The 18,799-nt window shown below is 33.7% G+C and overlaps 1 protein-coding gene across 1 annotated transcript in view; it reads left to right on the forward strand.

Annotated features, from left to right (window-relative positions):
* The first annotated feature begins 3,448 nt into the window (after positions 1 to 3,448).
* The window catches only part of LOC140434875 (ras-related protein Rab-37-like), a 258,107-nt gene continuing 242,756 nt past the window's right edge, over positions 3,449 to 18,799 (forward strand). Inside the window, exon 1 of the mRNA XM_072523471.1 lies at positions 3,449 to 3,649. The gene's annotated coding sequence lies outside the window, so the exon portion shown is untranslated. The remainder of the gene's footprint in view (positions 3,650 to 18,799) is intronic.

The following is an 18,799-nucleotide window of genomic DNA, read 5'->3' on the forward strand; positions in this document are numbered from 1 at the left end:
TATTACGTTAATTCACTTTGTACGATATCTAATAAGTTATATTCCTTTATTGCCTATATTTTGCCTAAATGTTAATATTCCTGCCTTTTTTAATAGAAATCTTTGCCTATATAGGCGCCTTTTTCTTCAATTTTTGTTGCCTATAAATCCGAGCTTTATGCATGAATATAATAAATCAGTACGTACATACTTATTTATACAAAGTATCATTTTCGTATTTTAGTACATACTTCAAATTAATAATAAATAAAGCTATTGATACATAAATTAAACATATCTATCTCATGAGACAACTGATTGGCATGATCAAAAGTCGGACCTATATTTGAACCATAATTAATTCTGCTATGAGGAACATGGGAAAGTGAATTCTGACGCAGTGAACGGGAAGGAATATGAGAACAAATGATTTTATTACTTTAAGATCTGTTAATACAATTCAAGAGGTTGGATTACTCCATTAACGAGCTTAAAAATACAGATCAGGTCAAAGTTAACTCTTTTGGCAAGAAGAGAATCAAGAAATGGATCATACCAGAATAAGAATATGGTCTAAGCAATTTAAAAGTACAAGTACAGCAAATAGTACCTACATAAGAAATTTTCTTTAAACTCTATCTTGCTTTTCGATACATGCTTGAGTAAAGAGAAACCATATAACAGTTGAATTTTTAAGTTAGGAACTGACAAGAGAAAAGTATATACGAACCCTAACAACTAAATGTTCGGAAAGAGAAGATTTGAAACCGTTCATCTTCACAACTTTGCTTATTAAACCAAAGAACGAGATCAAAAATACATTAAACTCTATCATTAATAACAAAATATTGAAATGGTCCGGTCTCTATAAACTTTGAATTGTAGCGTTGGCGGCAAAATAAAGAAAATGTTGCATAACATCAGGACAACTAAATGTTCGGACAATTCAAAAAATTACTGCTTTAATATGGGGCTACATCGTCACGCGCCTTTACAACCGCAGCAATTCTGTCTGGGATTGTTCGTACTAAGGATTTACACAAGTCAGGGTCGAAACTATCCCATAATTCACCTAATTTACTCTTCATAATATTGTTTTAAACTACGTAGTAGAGGTATGACCGAAGATAATTCAATCAATGCTCTTGCTTTAATTCAACAGAATCCACATATAAGTAGTCGGCAAATCTCTATAGAATTAAACATACCCAAAACTACCGTTCTAAGGATTTTAAAACATCCCAAGTTGGTTTTTCATATTATAAAGTGAACGTTTAGGTCAGAAACTTGGAATTCCCTTTAAACTTTAGATTCACCTGTTATTTTAAAAATACTTATGCACGATTTATCTTGTGAAACAATTGTGGATTTTTTAAGATTTTTTGAGTTTTAATAAATATAGTGGTTTCTTTTTCACCAATATTTGTTGTTCTGTTTTTTAAACTGCATCCTTATCATGTAGTTCTCCACCAAGCTTTACATGAGAGAGATTTTGATGCAAGGCTGGATTACTGCAATTGGATTTTAGGTCAGAAGAACAACCGCATGTCATGTCAAAGATTTTGTGGACAGACGAGGCTACGTTTAATAGTGCGGGTGGTGTTAATCTACATAATATGCATTATTGGGTTGAAGAAAATCCGCACTGGATACGTGAGGTGCAGGTTAAAGGTAGATGGAGTCTTAATGTTTGGTGTGGTATAGTTGATGGAAAGATCGTAGGTCCATATTTCTTTGATAGAACTTTAAATGGCGAAACATATTTGGATTTTATGGAAAATCATTTGCCTGTTTTATTGGAAGATATTTCCTTACAAACAAGAAGAGATATGATATTACAACATGACGGGTGTCCTGCGCACTTTTCCAGACGAGTTTGAGATTATTTTTATGCAAGTTATCCAAATAAATGGATTGGAAGGGGAAGTATATTTTCATGACCAGCTAGATCTCCAGACTTAACATGTCTGGACTTTTATCTGTGGGGAAGATTGAAGGACAGTGTACCAAACTCGACCAACCACGCGAGATGACATGAAACAGCGCATTATAAACGCAATAAATAGTATATCAACAGCTGAGATTGAAGCAGCTGTAATGTCTACGAGCGAAAGATTACATCTTTGTGTGGACAACGATGGAAAACAATTTGAACATTTAACTGGACATTAAGTTTTAATGATCGAGATATTTGTATGATCTGTCACATATTTAATTTTAAGTTATAATAAAGGGTGAGTCAATACTATACTTACTTATGTTTATGCGATTTTATTCATATCTCGAGTTCGACAAAAGCTATCAACATGCGGTTTGCGCCATTTTGTTACGACTTTAATCCAGTTCCAATATAATTTACAATAAATAAGTGTTTCCAATAAACATTTTAAAGAAAAACAAATTTTAATTTTTTCTATTCAAAAGTACCCTCTACCCATGACAATTAAAACTAAATGTAATTGTTTTATAGTAGATGAAAATTCAATCATCCACACTCTTTCTAATGACACTAATTTGGTTAAAATCGGTTAATCCAAACCAAAGTTATAGGTATTTATCCACAAATATTTTCCCACTCTCCCCCACCCTTTATTTGAAAAAATAAAAAAAAAGTACTTGAACAACTTTGTGCGGAATTTAGGCTTCTTTCTAGTTTACTTATTCACTTGGTATAATTGGGCATATTTCACAAAAAACTGGTTTTCAAATTTTTCTTCACAGGTTACGCCCCCTAGCGGTTAACCCAGAAACTTGAAAGTTATTTCCTGCGATTTCTCTTGGCCACTTTTACTAAGGAATTTTTTCTTCTAAAGTTATAACATGAATAGTTTCTGATATATAGCCGTGAGATCGGCTTATTGGACCACTCGGTACAAACAGAATTCAAACCCGCAACATTTATGCCATAGATCTTGTTTCTATTATACACCCCGCATCCTGAGCGCTCCTCGTATCATAAGTGCTTCAACAACGCTTAAAAAACAATATTTTAAAATGAAATAAGCCCAAAATACTTTCGGGAAATGATAGAACAAGGTTTGAACTTGCATTTAGGTCCTTGATGAATTAAAAAATAATATTTTTTACGTGTGTTTTTAAGCCTCGAAAATCGTAATTTTGCGCGGTTTTGTTTCCAATTGTTCCTCGATCCTCGATTCCTCATAAACGATCACGTTTACAGAAAAATTACAAGAGACCTACTTTGTTCAGAATAATCCAAAAATACAACAATAGTCAAAATAATTTTCTTAAATCTCCATTAAAAGAACTTCTATTAAGAGTAAGATTATTAATGGAGTCTTTTTCTACGTGTCATCCATCCTGTAGGAAGTTAAAAGGTATACACGTAGGTACTTATATAAATAATTCCCCATTCATTTATCTATGACGCCACCACTGAATCTCATTGATCCTGTTATCCAGCGAACGTCGTCCTTCGTATCCTTATCGTTTAGTTATGAACATGGCGTCGTTTCCTTGACGTTCGAATGTTTCAATATGTCGTTCATTTATCAAAAATTGAATTAAAATAGATTTAAAAAATAACTCTTAAAATACAAGCTTTCGGCCTATGCGAATTAGTTTGATTAATTTTTTCTTAGACACGACAGTGAACTTATGAACTTTGTGATATTATTCGGAGGTACTGCAGAGGTAGTGTTTATTTTTGGTGAGTTTGTTTAAATTTAGGACCAATCTAACAGGTTTTAAATGTACAGGGCGTTAATTTTTTTAAACTTATCAAATTCACAATTTGTAATTAGGTTTTCATTCAAGCGTCTTGAAACACGATATTATGAACATTTGACAGTTATTACTATTCAATATTTATTTACACAGGATGTCCTAAAAATATAGTAGATCCTAAAGATACGAAACTACATATATAAAAAACACCTAATATTATAGTACATTTCGTTATAAAATCTAGACTATTGTCATCTCATGTTTAAAGTTATAATAATTTTATATAGATTATATAAAAAATAGACTAATTATTTTACTACACTTAGTAAATTTGTAGTATTGTTGTTAAATTCAGAAACCCTGTTTAATTGAATGTAATTAAAATATCTGTGAAGGTAAGATGTTTTCTATCTGTACCTACAATACATGATTTATACACTGTGTCCGTAAAGTATGGAACAAATTCTTTTTTAGCTAAACATAGTATTTTAAGAAATACCTAAAACACGTCGATTTTTGATTTTAATTTACCGCATTTTAAAATAATATTCTAATATACAGGGTGAATTATTTCGAGTAATGATGTCACCGTCATTTTTTTTTAAATGGAACACCCCCATTTTGTCTCAATTTTTGGATTACTTCTGAGCTGATTCCAAAAATGTATCACATGTTGATTTAAATTGGTACAGGGTGGACAAAAATACAATAGTTTTGTGTGTGCTCATAAAGTAACGGGTTAGTTAAATTAACAATATCAAAAATACTTATTGTCTAGCGGACAGAATATGAAAGAAATTATTTCTTCTTCATGACATTTGAAACATAGTAGGCTATGTTTTTGTTAAATGTCATTATTTGTTTAGTAATTTATTGATGTTCAGTGACAGTTTTGTACTACAATATTTTTGGTATTTGTGAATGTTTTAATTATTGCTCAGATTTAATTTGAAGTAGAAATGGAGTGTAGAGCAAAGAATTGAAATACTTATGATGATTGTGTATGGAGACAGATCGCGAACTCAGATGGAAGTGTGCAATTTGTTTATTGATAAATATCCAGAAAGACCTATAACGCGTTCAACAGTCAGTAAGATTGAAAATAAATTTCGAGAAACTGGTACGGTTGAAAATGCACGGAAATCAGGTCATCTCCCTGCAAATGCTGATACAGCATTAGATGTTTTACTTAGTTTTGAAGAAGATGCGCACACTTCTGTTCGTAAAGTTAGTCGCGATATCGGTGTTAGCAAAACAACGGTACACAAACTATTAAAGCTTGAAAAATGGCATCCTTATAAAATCAAACTTGTGCAGGAATTAAGCGAAGATGGTCCCGATAGAGGAATGCAATTTTGCGAAGCAATGATGGATAACTGCCACCGAAACCCTCTCTTGGTACAAAACATTATTTTTTCTGATGATGCCACTTTCACGTTAAATGGTGAGGTTAACCGTCAGAATTGTAGATACTGGGCAAAAGAAAACCCCCACTGGATGCGTGAGCATCATACACAATACTCGCAAAAGGTATGGGCTGCAATTGTAAGAAATCGAATCATCGGACCCTACTTTTTCGAAGGTAATTTAAACGGGGCATCGTACCTTGAGTTTTTAAGGGGGTATCTCGTACCTACTTTACATAATTTGTTTCCCAGCAGACGTAATCCTTGAGGTTTTGATGAAACTTTATGGTTTCAACAGGATGGTGCACCTCCACATTATGCTGTAGATGTTAGAAAGTACCTAGATGAAATTTTTCCGAACAGGTGGATTGGTAGACGTGGACTTATTGAATGGCCAGCGAGGTCACCAGATTTCAATCCTTTGGATTATTTTATGTGGGTCCATCTGAAGAATGTTGTGTATCAAACGAAACCAGCAAATATTCAAGAATTACAACAGAGAATTCGGACAGCAATAAACAATATTTCTTAAGACACAATAAACAAGGTTCAACAAGAATTTGTACAACGTTTGGGTTACTGTCAAATACAGCAAGGGCTGCAGTTCGAACATTTATAAAGTCATGTATTTTATCATATTCTGTCCGCTAGACAATAAGTATTTTTGATAATATTGTTAATTTAACTAACGCGTTACTTTATGAATACACACAAAACTATTGTATTTTTGTCCACCCTGTACCAATTTGAATCAACATGTGATACATTTTTGGAATCAGCTCAGCTAGAGTAATCCAAAAATTGAGACAAAATGGGGGTGTTCCATTTAAAAAAAAATGACGGTGACGTCATTACTCGAAAGTAATTCACCCTGTATATTCGAATATTATTTTAAAATACGGTAAATTAAAATCAAAAATCGACGTGTTTCAGGATTATTTCTTAAAATGCTCTGTTTAGCTAAAAAAGAATTTGTTCCATACTTTACGGACACCGTGTATATTTACAATGTATATTATATAGAACCACTAAAATTTAACATTTTTAATACGAATAAAGTATGCATAATTGGGAATATTACATAATAATTATAATCATTATTTAACATTACCACTGTTAAATTGAAACCTGTTATTAAACTAAATAAAAAAAATGTTTCAATCATAACTATTTACTAAATACGAGTCCAACTCAATTCCATATATTGAGTGAACAATACCTACACCAAAAGCGATACTAATAATAGTATTAGTTAGGTCAAAGAAATAAATATTAGACGTACTCACAATCAGTTTATTGTACCTTAGACCAGGGGTCGGCAAACTGTTTGTCCTTAAGGGCGCAATACTAAATTCGAAAATCACCGAGGGCGCATATTTTACAGATAATCAACAGGTATAAATAGGCATTAAATAAAAACAGATTTTTATAACTTTATTTTGTTGATGTCATACATAATGATAGGGGAAAGGCACAAAATTTAAGACACTTTTTTTGAAAAACAAATATAATACAGAATATTCAAAAGTTTTTAAAACATTTATTTCAAAAACTTAAATTTAATGTTTCTAGAACACAACAAAAAAAAAAAATAAAGCGAATAAAACATATATTTTTGCAAAAAAATACATTTAATTTTTTTGCGACATTTAACATTAAAAATAAAAGGTGCCCTAATTTGGTATAGCAAGGTATCTAAACTTGAGACAGGTACCTTAATTTGAGATACTATTCAAAAAAGCCCTTTCCTTCGCAGAAAAGGCAAGTAAATGTGCTGGACTTTATTTTCCCACAGTCTTCATGTGCCCACCTGCCACATTGGTAACACCAAATTTGCCTGTGCAAAATAAACATTCCGCGTTGTCTTCTCCACTTTCGTTGGACGATGAATCAGCTAATGGAAAGTCTTCACTGTTATCTGAGCTTGAACTCAAAGAAACTTTCCGATTCCTTCTTGATGTTTTGCCTTTTGATGTAGAAGGTTGACCTACGTCTTCATCTGCTATTTTTTCTTCGGGCGTTGCTGTTTTTTTTGATCTAACACCTTTTGTTGAAATGTTTTTTTCTGGAGCAAATACACAATCCAAGTTTAGCTGGGGTACTAGTTTTTTTGCTTTTTTCTTCTGCAAACTTTGCTCTAATTCTTCTTTGTAGGGTGTTAGAGTAATTACTGAAGCCTTTCCTGATCTGGCATGTGGTTTTTTAGTGGTATCTCTCTTATATGTAGGGATTGGACAGATGTCTTTCGGAGAAACAAGTTGTTGATGAGGTAGTGGTGGACTAGGAGTTCTATGTTCTCGCATTGGATGATTTGGTTGTTCATGGTTTGGTTCTATTATTTGTTCGTCCCTTTCGTTTTGTGTTTCTAAGTGCTCTTGAATTCCAAATTCACAGTCCCTAAAAATATGGCGACAAATAGGGACCAGTCCAGTTTTTCGGAAACCATTGCAAGATATTTCCATCGTCGCAGCTTTGTTATACGCTCTACAAAAAATACTAGCAACGGCATAAGACGACACAACACTTAACTGATTTTCTCTAAGCCAGTTTTCTATTTCTTGTGCGTAGTAAGTTTTCAGCGGTGCCATAAAAGCAACATTCAACGGTTGCATTTTATGTGTACAATGTGGTGGGAGGCAAATAATCGTGACATGATTTTGTTTGGCCAAATCTATTAGAGCAACGTTTCTCGTATGAGAATAGTGACCATCAAGGACGAGAAGAACAGGGTCTGCAGCTAAAGATTTAGTAAATTTTATGAAGTGTTGAAGCCATCTAGTGAAAATATCAGCCTGTACCCAACCTGACACATGGCATTCTGCGACTGCTCCAGTGGGAGCTCCTAGCATCAACTCTGTTTTCATATTTTTTCTAGGGAAGATTAATAATGGTGGTACGAAAACTCCTGCAGTATTCATACATATAATAGCAGTAATCAGCTTGCACCTTTCTGCTGAAGTAAGGGACGAAACCTGCTTCTTCCCTTTCATGGAAATTACTTTGTTATCTTTGTGCTGAACAATTGTAAGGCCCGTTTCGTCTACATTGAATATACGTTGTGCAGGGTTAGTAAGCTTAAGATATTCTGGTTCATACAGGTCAAAGAACTTGGATACATTTTCAGGAGTAAAAGATTTTACTCGAGCACATGACATTCCCTGAGGAGTACGCATTGAAAGCGTCGGATGCCTTTTCAGAAAGAGCCTCAAACATTTCTTTATGGCTGTCTATGTTCAACCTATTTTTTGAATCCGCAAAATGAATGTGGTATTGAGTTTCGTATTGCAAGTTGAAATCCCAGTCGTTTTATATCACGCGGTCTTAGCCCGAAACAACGTTGCTCCATAGTTAGGGCATACTCAACCAACTCATTTTCTAATTCCAAAGGAAGAATAGGTCGGCGGCCAATTCATATCTGGACGAGTTCTTCTGGAGTCTTGTCTGATTTTACATATCGTTCTAAGGTACCTTTTGGTACTCCAAAAACTTTTGAGGCCTTCAAATAGCCCATCTCTCTATTTCTTACTGTATCTACATATCATTTGCGTTCCATTTTTTATTTTTTGGCGGCATCTACAAACAAAAAATACAGAAAAATAAAAATTTTACACGTGGTCCTAATTTGAGACACTCTCAAATTTGGAACCTACAAATCTACCTATCTCAAATTAGGGTTTTTCCGTTAAAAATAAAAAGCATTTTTGTTGGTTATGTATGCCACACAATTACCGTTTAATTTGCATAAAATGTATTAACGAATATTAAACTAACAAAAAAAAATAATTGGTGTAAATGTACCTAATCATCTTACCTTGATGTATTGTAAGTTTTTATAAATTCCGAAAAACATTTGTGTAATGTGTAAATCAAATTAACGTCGACAAAACAACAAACGTCACTTCTAAGCGTCAACTAAAAGCAGATCTACCACTACTACACAGAATGATCAGTTTTCAATATTTTCACTAGATGTCACCCTATCGTACACATTAATACGACGGTGTCTCAAATTAGGCGCCTGTCTCGAATTCGGTGCCTTTCCTCTACATATAATTCAGTGTGAAACTTGGGTTCCATATTTTCAGCTAATTTCTTATAATTAGGGATATATCTAGAGTTCCCTGTCCTTAAACAATTATCTAAATGTGAGTCATTAAACTTTGTAAGGTATTTTGATTTCAAATATTTCATATTTGAGAACAAAGACTCGCAATTGTATGTAGTTGCACAATATGAATAAATTTCTAGCGCACATTTCCTTAAAATAGGATACTTATTTTTATCGACTTAAGTTCCTAAACATTTTATCATTACTATGCGCTTTTAAAATAATATCACTTTGCAAGTTTATTATTTCTAATTCTAGGTCTTCGATATTATGAAACTCAAAATACACTGAAACTATTTCAAGGACATCATCTTCAGTAACATTAAATGGATTTATGAAAAATCTTAAAACGGGTTCTAATGTTGCAAAATCTTCAAACCTAGAGGAAAACTCTTCTATTAGATGGGATTTCAACAACAGTAACATGCATTTGAATGCATTTACTGCACTAATAATGTCAGCGATATGCTGATTTTTCCCTTGTATTTTTAAATTTAATTCATACAACTTTGCCGTTATATCCGTGGTCGATTAGCTAATCCTTATCATCTAATTGCTCGTAAAATTCCCCTCTTGGTGCAATAAATTCCTTTATTTGTGGCAAAAGCATGATAAACCGCTCAAGTATTTTACCTCTGCTCAGCCACCCCACTTCAGTATGTAAAAGAAGATCTGTGAACTGAACGTCCTCATCTTCTAAAAGAAATTTAAATAATCTGTGTTGCATAGGTCCCGATCTTATGGAATTAATAATTTTTGTTACTATGGTAAATACGTGTTGAAAACCGATTGTTTTTGCGCATAACATTTCCTAATGTATGAGGCAATGATAAGAAATAAATTTCGGGAATAAAGAATCCTGTCTACACAACGCAATAAATCCTGACGATAACTTTTGTACAGGTAATTTTACATCTGTTATATACTTTTTAAAAGTAGAAAATATATCTTCTTTTCTGGTGCTTTCTTTTAATAGCAGAACTTTAAGGAATTCTTCTTGTAAAATCAGAAAATACCATCTTCACGAAAATTGCTAATTGTGATATATTTGTCACGTCTGTCGATTCGTCCATCTGTATCGAAAAGAAAATACAATTTTCCATATCATTTGCTAATTCTACCTCCAAATTCTCCGCAATTACTTCAATGCTTGTAGCAACAGTTCATGCTTATAATTGCAACGTGTTTATAGCTGAAACTATTTCCTTTTTATTTTTAAATTCTTCTCACTAATTCTTCATCTGTAAATGGTTTTTTATTCTTAGCTAGCAAATGCGATATTTTATATGGCGCGATCGTTGCTGCTTTATGTTGCTGCAGTGGTTTAGTAAAAAAACTTTGCTGGTTAGTTATTGAAGATTGTAAAGAAATAATTTTTTTCTTCTAATTTCAGAGTTCATTGGATAGTCACTTCAAAATATCTCTTTGTCTTCGTCTTAAAATGTCGTTCAATATTAATTTTATGGGCATCTTCTTCTTCTTTAAGTGCCATCTCCGCGACGAAGGTTGGCAATCATCATGGCTATTTTGACTTTCGAGGCAGCTGCTCTGAACAATTGCCTTGAGCTACAACCAAACCACTCTCTCAGGTTCTTCAACCAGGAAACGCGCCTTCTTCCTACGCTTCTCCTACCCTCTACTTTTCCTTGAATTATGAATCTCAAGATGTTGTATCTTTCGCCTCTCATCACATGTCCGAGATATTGCAATTTACTTTCTTTTATTGTATTTTCCATTTCCCTCTCTCTGCCTATTCTCCTTAACACTTCTGTATTCGTGATTCTATCTACCCATGGAATCCTTAACAATCTTCTAAATATCCACATTTCAAACGCGTTAAGTCGATGTATTGTATAGATCTTTGCTGCATAAAATCTTTTTGATTTTCACGAAGTTGGCACGTGCTTTTTCAATTCTGACTCTTATTTCTGCAGTATAATCGCTATTTTCTGTGATTATCGTTCCCAAGTAAGTACATCTTTTTACTCTCTCAATCTGCTGGCCGCCTACCGTTAATATTTCGTTTGTATTGTTGTTCTTGCTAATTTTCATGAATTTGGTTTTTTTTGATGTTAAGAGAGAGTCCGTATTCTCCACTATATCTTAATATTTTGTTCATTATTCTTTCTAAGTCTTCCAAGTTGTCGGCTATTATAACTGTATCGTCGGCATACCTAATGTTGTTAATTAAACTTCCGTTCACTTTTATGCCGACTGTCTCGTTTACCAAAGCTTCTTGTATGATTTCTCCAGAATAAGCATTAAACAATAACGGCGACAGTATGCAGCCTTGCCTGACCCCTTTTCTTATCTCCACTTCTTCTGACACTTCTCTTCCAATTTTCACATTTGATCGTTGGCTGTAGTATAAATTTGATATCAATGTTACATCCCTCACATCCAGATTCTTGTTTTTGAGTACTTCTATAAGTCGGTCATGTTTTACCTTATCGAATGCCTTGTTGTAGTCTATAAAGCATACATAAAGATCTCGATTAACATCTAAATATCTTTGGGTCAGCACGTTAAAAGAAAATAGTGTCTCTCTTGTGCCCATTCCATTCCGAAATCCAAATTGGGAATCACTAATATGGGCATCGCAACACTATTATTACACAACAAACAAATACACTTCCCTTTGTAATCAACGAAACAATATAGATGTTCCCATTCATTGTTAGAATAATATGTTCTTTTTCTTTAACAGTTGTCCATGAAGGGTTCTGAAAGAAAAAAATTATTTCGGATTACTTGGTAGTTTTAAATGCACAATCTACGCGTGGTCTATTCGAAATACGATCACACACTAAGAAAAAATACGTGCGTAGTGCGTGTGATTAGATACGCTCAAAGTTACCAAACTGCTAATCTATGCACAATCCTAAACTCAACTGACTACTTGCTGTATATCGCCATTTTACAAGAGTAAATCGCTCTAAATACAGGCATTTATTAAATTAGTACATTGTACATTAGTCCAGCGAGGGCACATTAAAAATCGGTGTACATTAAAAAGCGGGCGCAATGGCGCCCGCGGGCATCGTATTGCCTTCCCCTGACTTAGAAGACCGGTTTCGAACACTCAAATTTGCTGTTCATCGTCAGGTCTCCAGAAAAGTTAATTAAATGCTAAAATACAAATTACTGCTATAAGGATACTATACTAATAATTGAATTATTCGTATAATTTATAGTTTGCCTGACAGTATCCTAATAGTAGCAATTTGTATTTTGAGCATTTAAGTAACCTTTCCAAAGATCTGACGATGAATAGAAAATTTTAGTGTTCGAAACACGTGGTCCAAGGTATAATAAACTGATTGTGAGTAAGCCTAATATTAATTTCTTTAATCTAATTGAACTCACATGTGCAACCCATTCATCAATAGTATTAGTATTTAGTACATATTGTTTCTAAACTGAGGTGGTTTGGTGGAACAAAAAAACGCAGCACCAATACAAATAGTTATACCTACTTATTCCAATCGTTACTTGCATGCCAACTCTCGTCATCCACCTTCCAAAATGAATTCAGTCATTAATACCCTTTTCTCCAGATTAGTACGCCTTTGCGACGATGTAAGTAGACAAGCTGATCTCTCTAGTTCAAAACAAGTCCTCTCCCAAAACGATTACCGCAAAATTCACATCAATAGGAGCATCCACAAACATCAATCTCCCATTCAATCTCAACCCAAAGACCCATTATACGAAAGCTTTTCTTCCTTACATCAAAGGTGACACTGACAAAAGACAAAATTCTTAAATCAAGAGGAATAAACACAATATTTACCCCCCAACAAAAGTTTCATCTCTTATCTGATCAATCGAAGACAACATTCCAAACGAACAATACGGAGTTTATGAAATTCCTTCCTACAGACTGCCCCAGATCCTATATAGGCCAAACAAATCATTCAATCTAACACAGGATTTATGAATATTCCATTTCTGTTCGCAATCCCAATTCAATTTTAGCTCTAGGTCAACACCATCTTCATAAAGATCACAAAATTGATTTTGAAAACTTCAGAACAATAGCCCCCATCCGCTTCTATAAACCAAGAATTATCCGGAAATCCATAGAAATTGAAAAAATGCCAAGTCTCAATAAAAGAGATGACGGCATAAGGTTACCTTCGACGTAGAGACCTCTCATAAAGAAAATGTTGTCCGCTGCACCCGCCAATCAAAATCCTACTATCAGAAATGAACGCGCCAACCCCGGTGCCAATCGCCGCGCCAATCCCCACGCTAATGGCCACGCCAACCTACACCCAAACCACGTCACTATCTACGGTATAAATGAACCGTCCTCTGTTCCCAGTAGCAGTAATGCATTGGTTAGTGATCAGTGTAGTAGTCTGGCGGCTCGGAAGACTCAAACATCGGAAGTCCTGAAGAAGACATCAAAGAGGATGTCGAAAGCTCGGCGCAATGATAATCGACGCAGTTCAACCCGGAAGACTGTTGAGTTTAATATTAATTCTTGACAATATAGCTTGACAAAATTGCTCTCCATTTATTATGGTTCTTAGTGTTTCCTCTCCTCTACCTTCCTTTTTAAGGTCCTTTTCAGCTTCATTTAACCTACTCTTCTTTTGCCACCAATCTCCGTATTTATTAACATTTTTAGTATTCTTTTTAAATGTCCCAACAACTCAATCTTGAAGCTTTTACTACTGATATCGCAGGCTCTTTAAAAAGACCCACGATCTCGGCATTGGTTCTATATACCTTCTCTTTTTTAATAAATCCAAAAATGCTTCCTTGATTAATTTTACTAATGACTGGGTTAAGTTTTTTCGCTAAGGTTTTTAGAACACAGCATATTGAACTTCTGTATATCCATTGTTATCTGATTCTTGAAATGTGAGTGGCTAATCTGGTTTACCATACAATATTGATGGGCCATTTCACCAAATATTACACTTGTGTAATTCGTCTGGATAAATGCCACGAGATGCCACATCAGCAGGATTCTTTTTAGTATTAACATAGTTCCAATTGGATATATCGCTCAATGTTTGAATTTCTGATACTCTATTACTACAAGATACTTGAAGTTTGTTGGGATCAGTGTTCAACCACCACAATACTATTTGGGAGTCACATTAGTAAAATATTTTAAATTGACATGTAGGAGCATCAGAAACTTGTTTAACTAAACGAGCCAGTAATAAAACCCCACACAACTCTAATCTAGGAACTGTTAATACCTTTATCGTAGCTTTTCTTGTTTTTGAACACAATAATTTAACACAGACTTTTCCAAATTCATTAACTGTTACATATATCAATGCCGTTGTAAGCGTTTTTTCTGGCATCATTAAAGCCATGTATTTCTATTACTTCTTGTTCTTGACACAAAATCCATCTAGGAATATTTAGTGGATTAAGAATAGTTAGCCTTGACATAAAAAATTTCCACTTATTTCACAAATCCAAGGGTAGACTGTCTTCACGAAGAATAGCAAAATGAGGCAAGAAACAGCAAAAACATTCAATTGACTGTTTATTTGTTAACTGTCTAATATGTTGTAATTCTAAATATCCATCCATGAATTTAAAATATTTTCAAAAAAATTTTGAATATAATCCTTTATAAAAAGGTATATAAAAAACCCAGTTGGGCTATGTTGCATTGACAAAACGTTTTCGGAATAAATATTCCATCATCAGTGTCAAGTTAATACATGGATGTAACCACTAAATATGTGGTTAAAAACCCTTTAAAAATTATTAAATAAGATTTGATTTACATTATGTCTAATTTACAGTTAAGATGTTAAAGTTACCGTTGGATTGGTAACACGGCGACATATGACTCTACATTAGTCGCGAGTCCTGAGACGGTATGTCTACGAGGACTTTGTCAAAGCAACTATAGCAACATAGCCCAACTGGGTTTTTTATAAACCTTTTTATAAAGGATTTTATTCAAAATTTTTTAATATATGGTATACAGCCAAATACAGGAACTTTGTTTCCTTGTGGATTAAAATATTTTCCTTTTAAAATTTTATTATTTTCCAATTTTCTCTCTTGAGAAAGTAATTTTTTAATTGCCAAGTATTTTTATTCACCTAATTGAGTAGATTCTAACTTTAGTGGAAATCGAACAATAAATTTTCCAGAACTGTCTTAAGAAACTGTTTTATTAAAATTCTCACAAAATGCTTCATCCTTTGACATTCTTGGTTGTTCTTGGTGAATCTCTTCAATAGACTAAAACGTTTGAAGATCGTCATTTATTAAGAAATTGCAGTTGACATCCTTTGTAATTGGAATATTCATTGGACCTGATACAACAAACCTAAATACAGTGATAATTAAATGTGGTTTATTTTTGTCTAAACTTATCCTTTCATTGAAAAGTGTGTCCCAAAATAAATCAGCTCCTATTAATAAATCAACACTTTTGGAAATATTAATGTAGTTTAGAAAGTTTTAATATCTTTGGGAACAGGTCAGTCATATGACAATCAATATTGCAAGATGGTAAATTCCCTGATATTTTTTTAACAACAATACAATTTAAGTTAGTCTGAATTTTATGTACATTAGACCTTATTAACAGATAACATTTGTATTGTAATTTGGAGCTAATACCAGTTATACCACAAAAATCATGACAAATATGGCCCTGTATATTTGTAAATATTTTCAAAGTATGGTCGTATATAGGCGCTAACTTTCACCTTAATATTTTTCTTTCGAATCTCTTACGATAAATGAGTAATTGGACTTCCTCGTACTAATGCTGCACCCTATATAAAACGAAGGTATTTAACCCTTAACCCGAAACATTGGTCTAACGGACCACAGCGAAAGGATAGTGTAATGTTTTTATTAATCTAATTTCTTGTTTTTATTTATTATTAAAGGTTCTACACTTATAACACTTATAAGTTTATTAAAAAGTCTTTTTTTGGACAATATAACTAATTTATCTTACACTTAATAATTATATAATTTATCTACGTGCGATGTTCAAAAACTAACTGTCCTGTTTACAACAAAATTCCTCTTTAAATATAAAATGCAGTTATTCGAGAATCACGGCGATCCCCCATCGAAGAGCCCAGAAGGTCACCCATGCTGGTTTTATTCGGCCTGCCTCTGGAAATTTCGAATCGTGGGTGACTCATCAGAATTCCGGTAAACAGGTCTTTCAACTGAGCGCCGAAATTACTAGAAATAGAAAAGAATTAGTCATAATATATTTACAGTTTTATACGCCATAATATTTATCGTAACAATAGTCTGCTAATGGCGGCAACAGTGTAGGCCGCATGCACTGTCCTTTTAAATACCTTCTTAATAGTGTAGAACAAGCACAGTATATTGCTTAAAAAGAAAAGTAATATACTGTGGAACAAGCATAGTTCTGCAGTATCGTAGCGATCGCTTTAGTGTTTACGTCGTAGTAACAGTAGTTTTCAAAACGTGTAGGTCTAGTAAGCCAGGTGTTTCGAATTGCAGTGTTTTTATGATAGGGCTAGGAGGCCACTTGTTACGGATTGTGTACTGATAAACAATAAGGTATTTCATATTTTTTGTATAATAAACATAATTACTCTAAAAATTTTTAATCTTGTAGTAATAATGGATAGAGCAGGACCTAGCGGAACTAGCCGTAATAAAAAAGTAAATCTGGCTGACCCAGAATTTGAAAAGATTACAAAGATTACTACTTGCCGACGATCAAGATTTATATTTATCAGAGCAAGGGAGTGACGAGGACATGAGAGACGTTATAGATGATTCGGATGAAGATCCCGACTACCTGGTAATTCGGCATAGTGAACCCTCTAGCAGCGAAGAATCGAATTCAGATCACGAACTTTTGGAATTAGATGAACCGTCGAATGATTTACAATCCAGAACCGACTTTTTACAAGTAGAAGGGGATGTGAACATATTCAAAGGAAAAAAATGGTTTTCAGTGGCAGGGAACGGAGCCTCCGAGAAATACAAGGACACGAACACATAATATTGTCAGAGAATTACGAGGCCTAACAGCGGTAAGCAGGACTCTGGGAAATAGCCCTTCTAAATCAGATATTTAGAAGTTGTTGATTACTGATGAAATGTTGGAACAAATTGTAACGTGGACAAACCAAAAAATTATTATAATGAGAGAAAAGTTAACTGATTCGACTAATACATCAAACTACAGAAGCACAAATATAGTTGAGTTGAAGGCTTTGCTTGGGCTTTTTATGCTATCTTCAATTATAAAATCTTCTCATGAAGATATGTTTTAACTGTTTTCTAAAGATGTTTTGGGCCGGCCAATATTCAGAATGACGATGTCTTTGAAAAGATTTGAAATACTTTTGTCGTGTCTTAGATTTGACAATAGCATGGATCGCGAAGAGCGGAAGAAAACTGATAAAACAGCGGCTATTTCAAATATTTTTAATAATTTTGTGACTAATTGTCAGAGGCTATACACGTTGTCAGATTGTGTAACTGTGGATAAGATGCTACTTACATTTAGAGGTCACTGTGGTTTTCGAATTTACATGCCCAGTAAACCTGCGAAATACGGCATAAAAGTAACGTGCATGACAGATGCTAAGAGCTCGTATTTCTATAATGGATATATATACTCAGGGAAAGATTCGGCTGGTGTTGAACTTTCAGAAGAAGAACTGAAGCTTTCCAAGCCTGCTCAATGTGTCATTCGACTATCCAAACCAGTAGAGGGCTCTAACCGAAATATTACTGCTGACAACTATTTTTCTTCAATAGAGTTAGTCACAGAGTTGCAAAAACGCCACCTCACGTATGGGGGTACACTAAAAAAAATAAGCGAAAAGTTCCTTTGGAATTCCAGGCTAATAAAAGTAGGGAAATTGGTACAACACTCTATGGTTCCTTCAATGACATAACCTTGATATCATATGTACCGAAAAAAATAAAGCTGTTCTTTTATTATCCTCTATGCATCATAGCAAAGACAATGAATTAGGAAAACCAGAAATAATTCGATACTATAACAGTACAAAATCGGGAGTTGATGTTTTAGACATGAAGTGTGCCAATTATAGTGCAAACCGCCGGACAAGGTGTTGGCCCGTATTTTATACACTTATAAATATAAGTTCAGCCAACAGTTACATCCTTTATCTTTGTTACAAAGATAATAAATTACTTCCACGTTTTAAATTTGTAAAAGATTTGACCTTTGAACTAATTCAGCCAAATCTAAGGCAAATACTTGAAACAAATCTTCCCCGAGACCTTAGAAAGCAGATGAGATTTTTTTGGGAATAAAAAGAAAATTGTGTAGCATTTGTCCATCATCAAAATGAGGAAGACAAATTGTAAATGTGTGCGTTGCTCAAATGCTATTTGTTTGGAGTGTAGTAGAAAGATTTGCGTTACCTGTCTTCAAAATTAGTAGGTAGCTCTAGTATATTTTTTGTTTTATCTAGAAATATATATGTTTGTTTACTTAATTACGCCTAATAATGTTGTTTTCTATATTACACATTTTGTTTTATGTAAGTATTATGTATGAATAAGTTTTTTTTGCTCGTTTATACCTAATAAACCCTTTAATATTTTGCTTTTCTTTCAAATGCTACATTTGTTTTTGATTTGTTTC

This window comes from Diabrotica undecimpunctata, chromosome 2 (assembly GCF_040954645.1).
Source record: "Diabrotica undecimpunctata isolate CICGRU chromosome 2, icDiaUnde3, whole genome shotgun sequence".
NCBI lineage: Eukaryota > Metazoa > Arthropoda > Insecta > Coleoptera > Chrysomelidae > Diabrotica > Diabrotica undecimpunctata.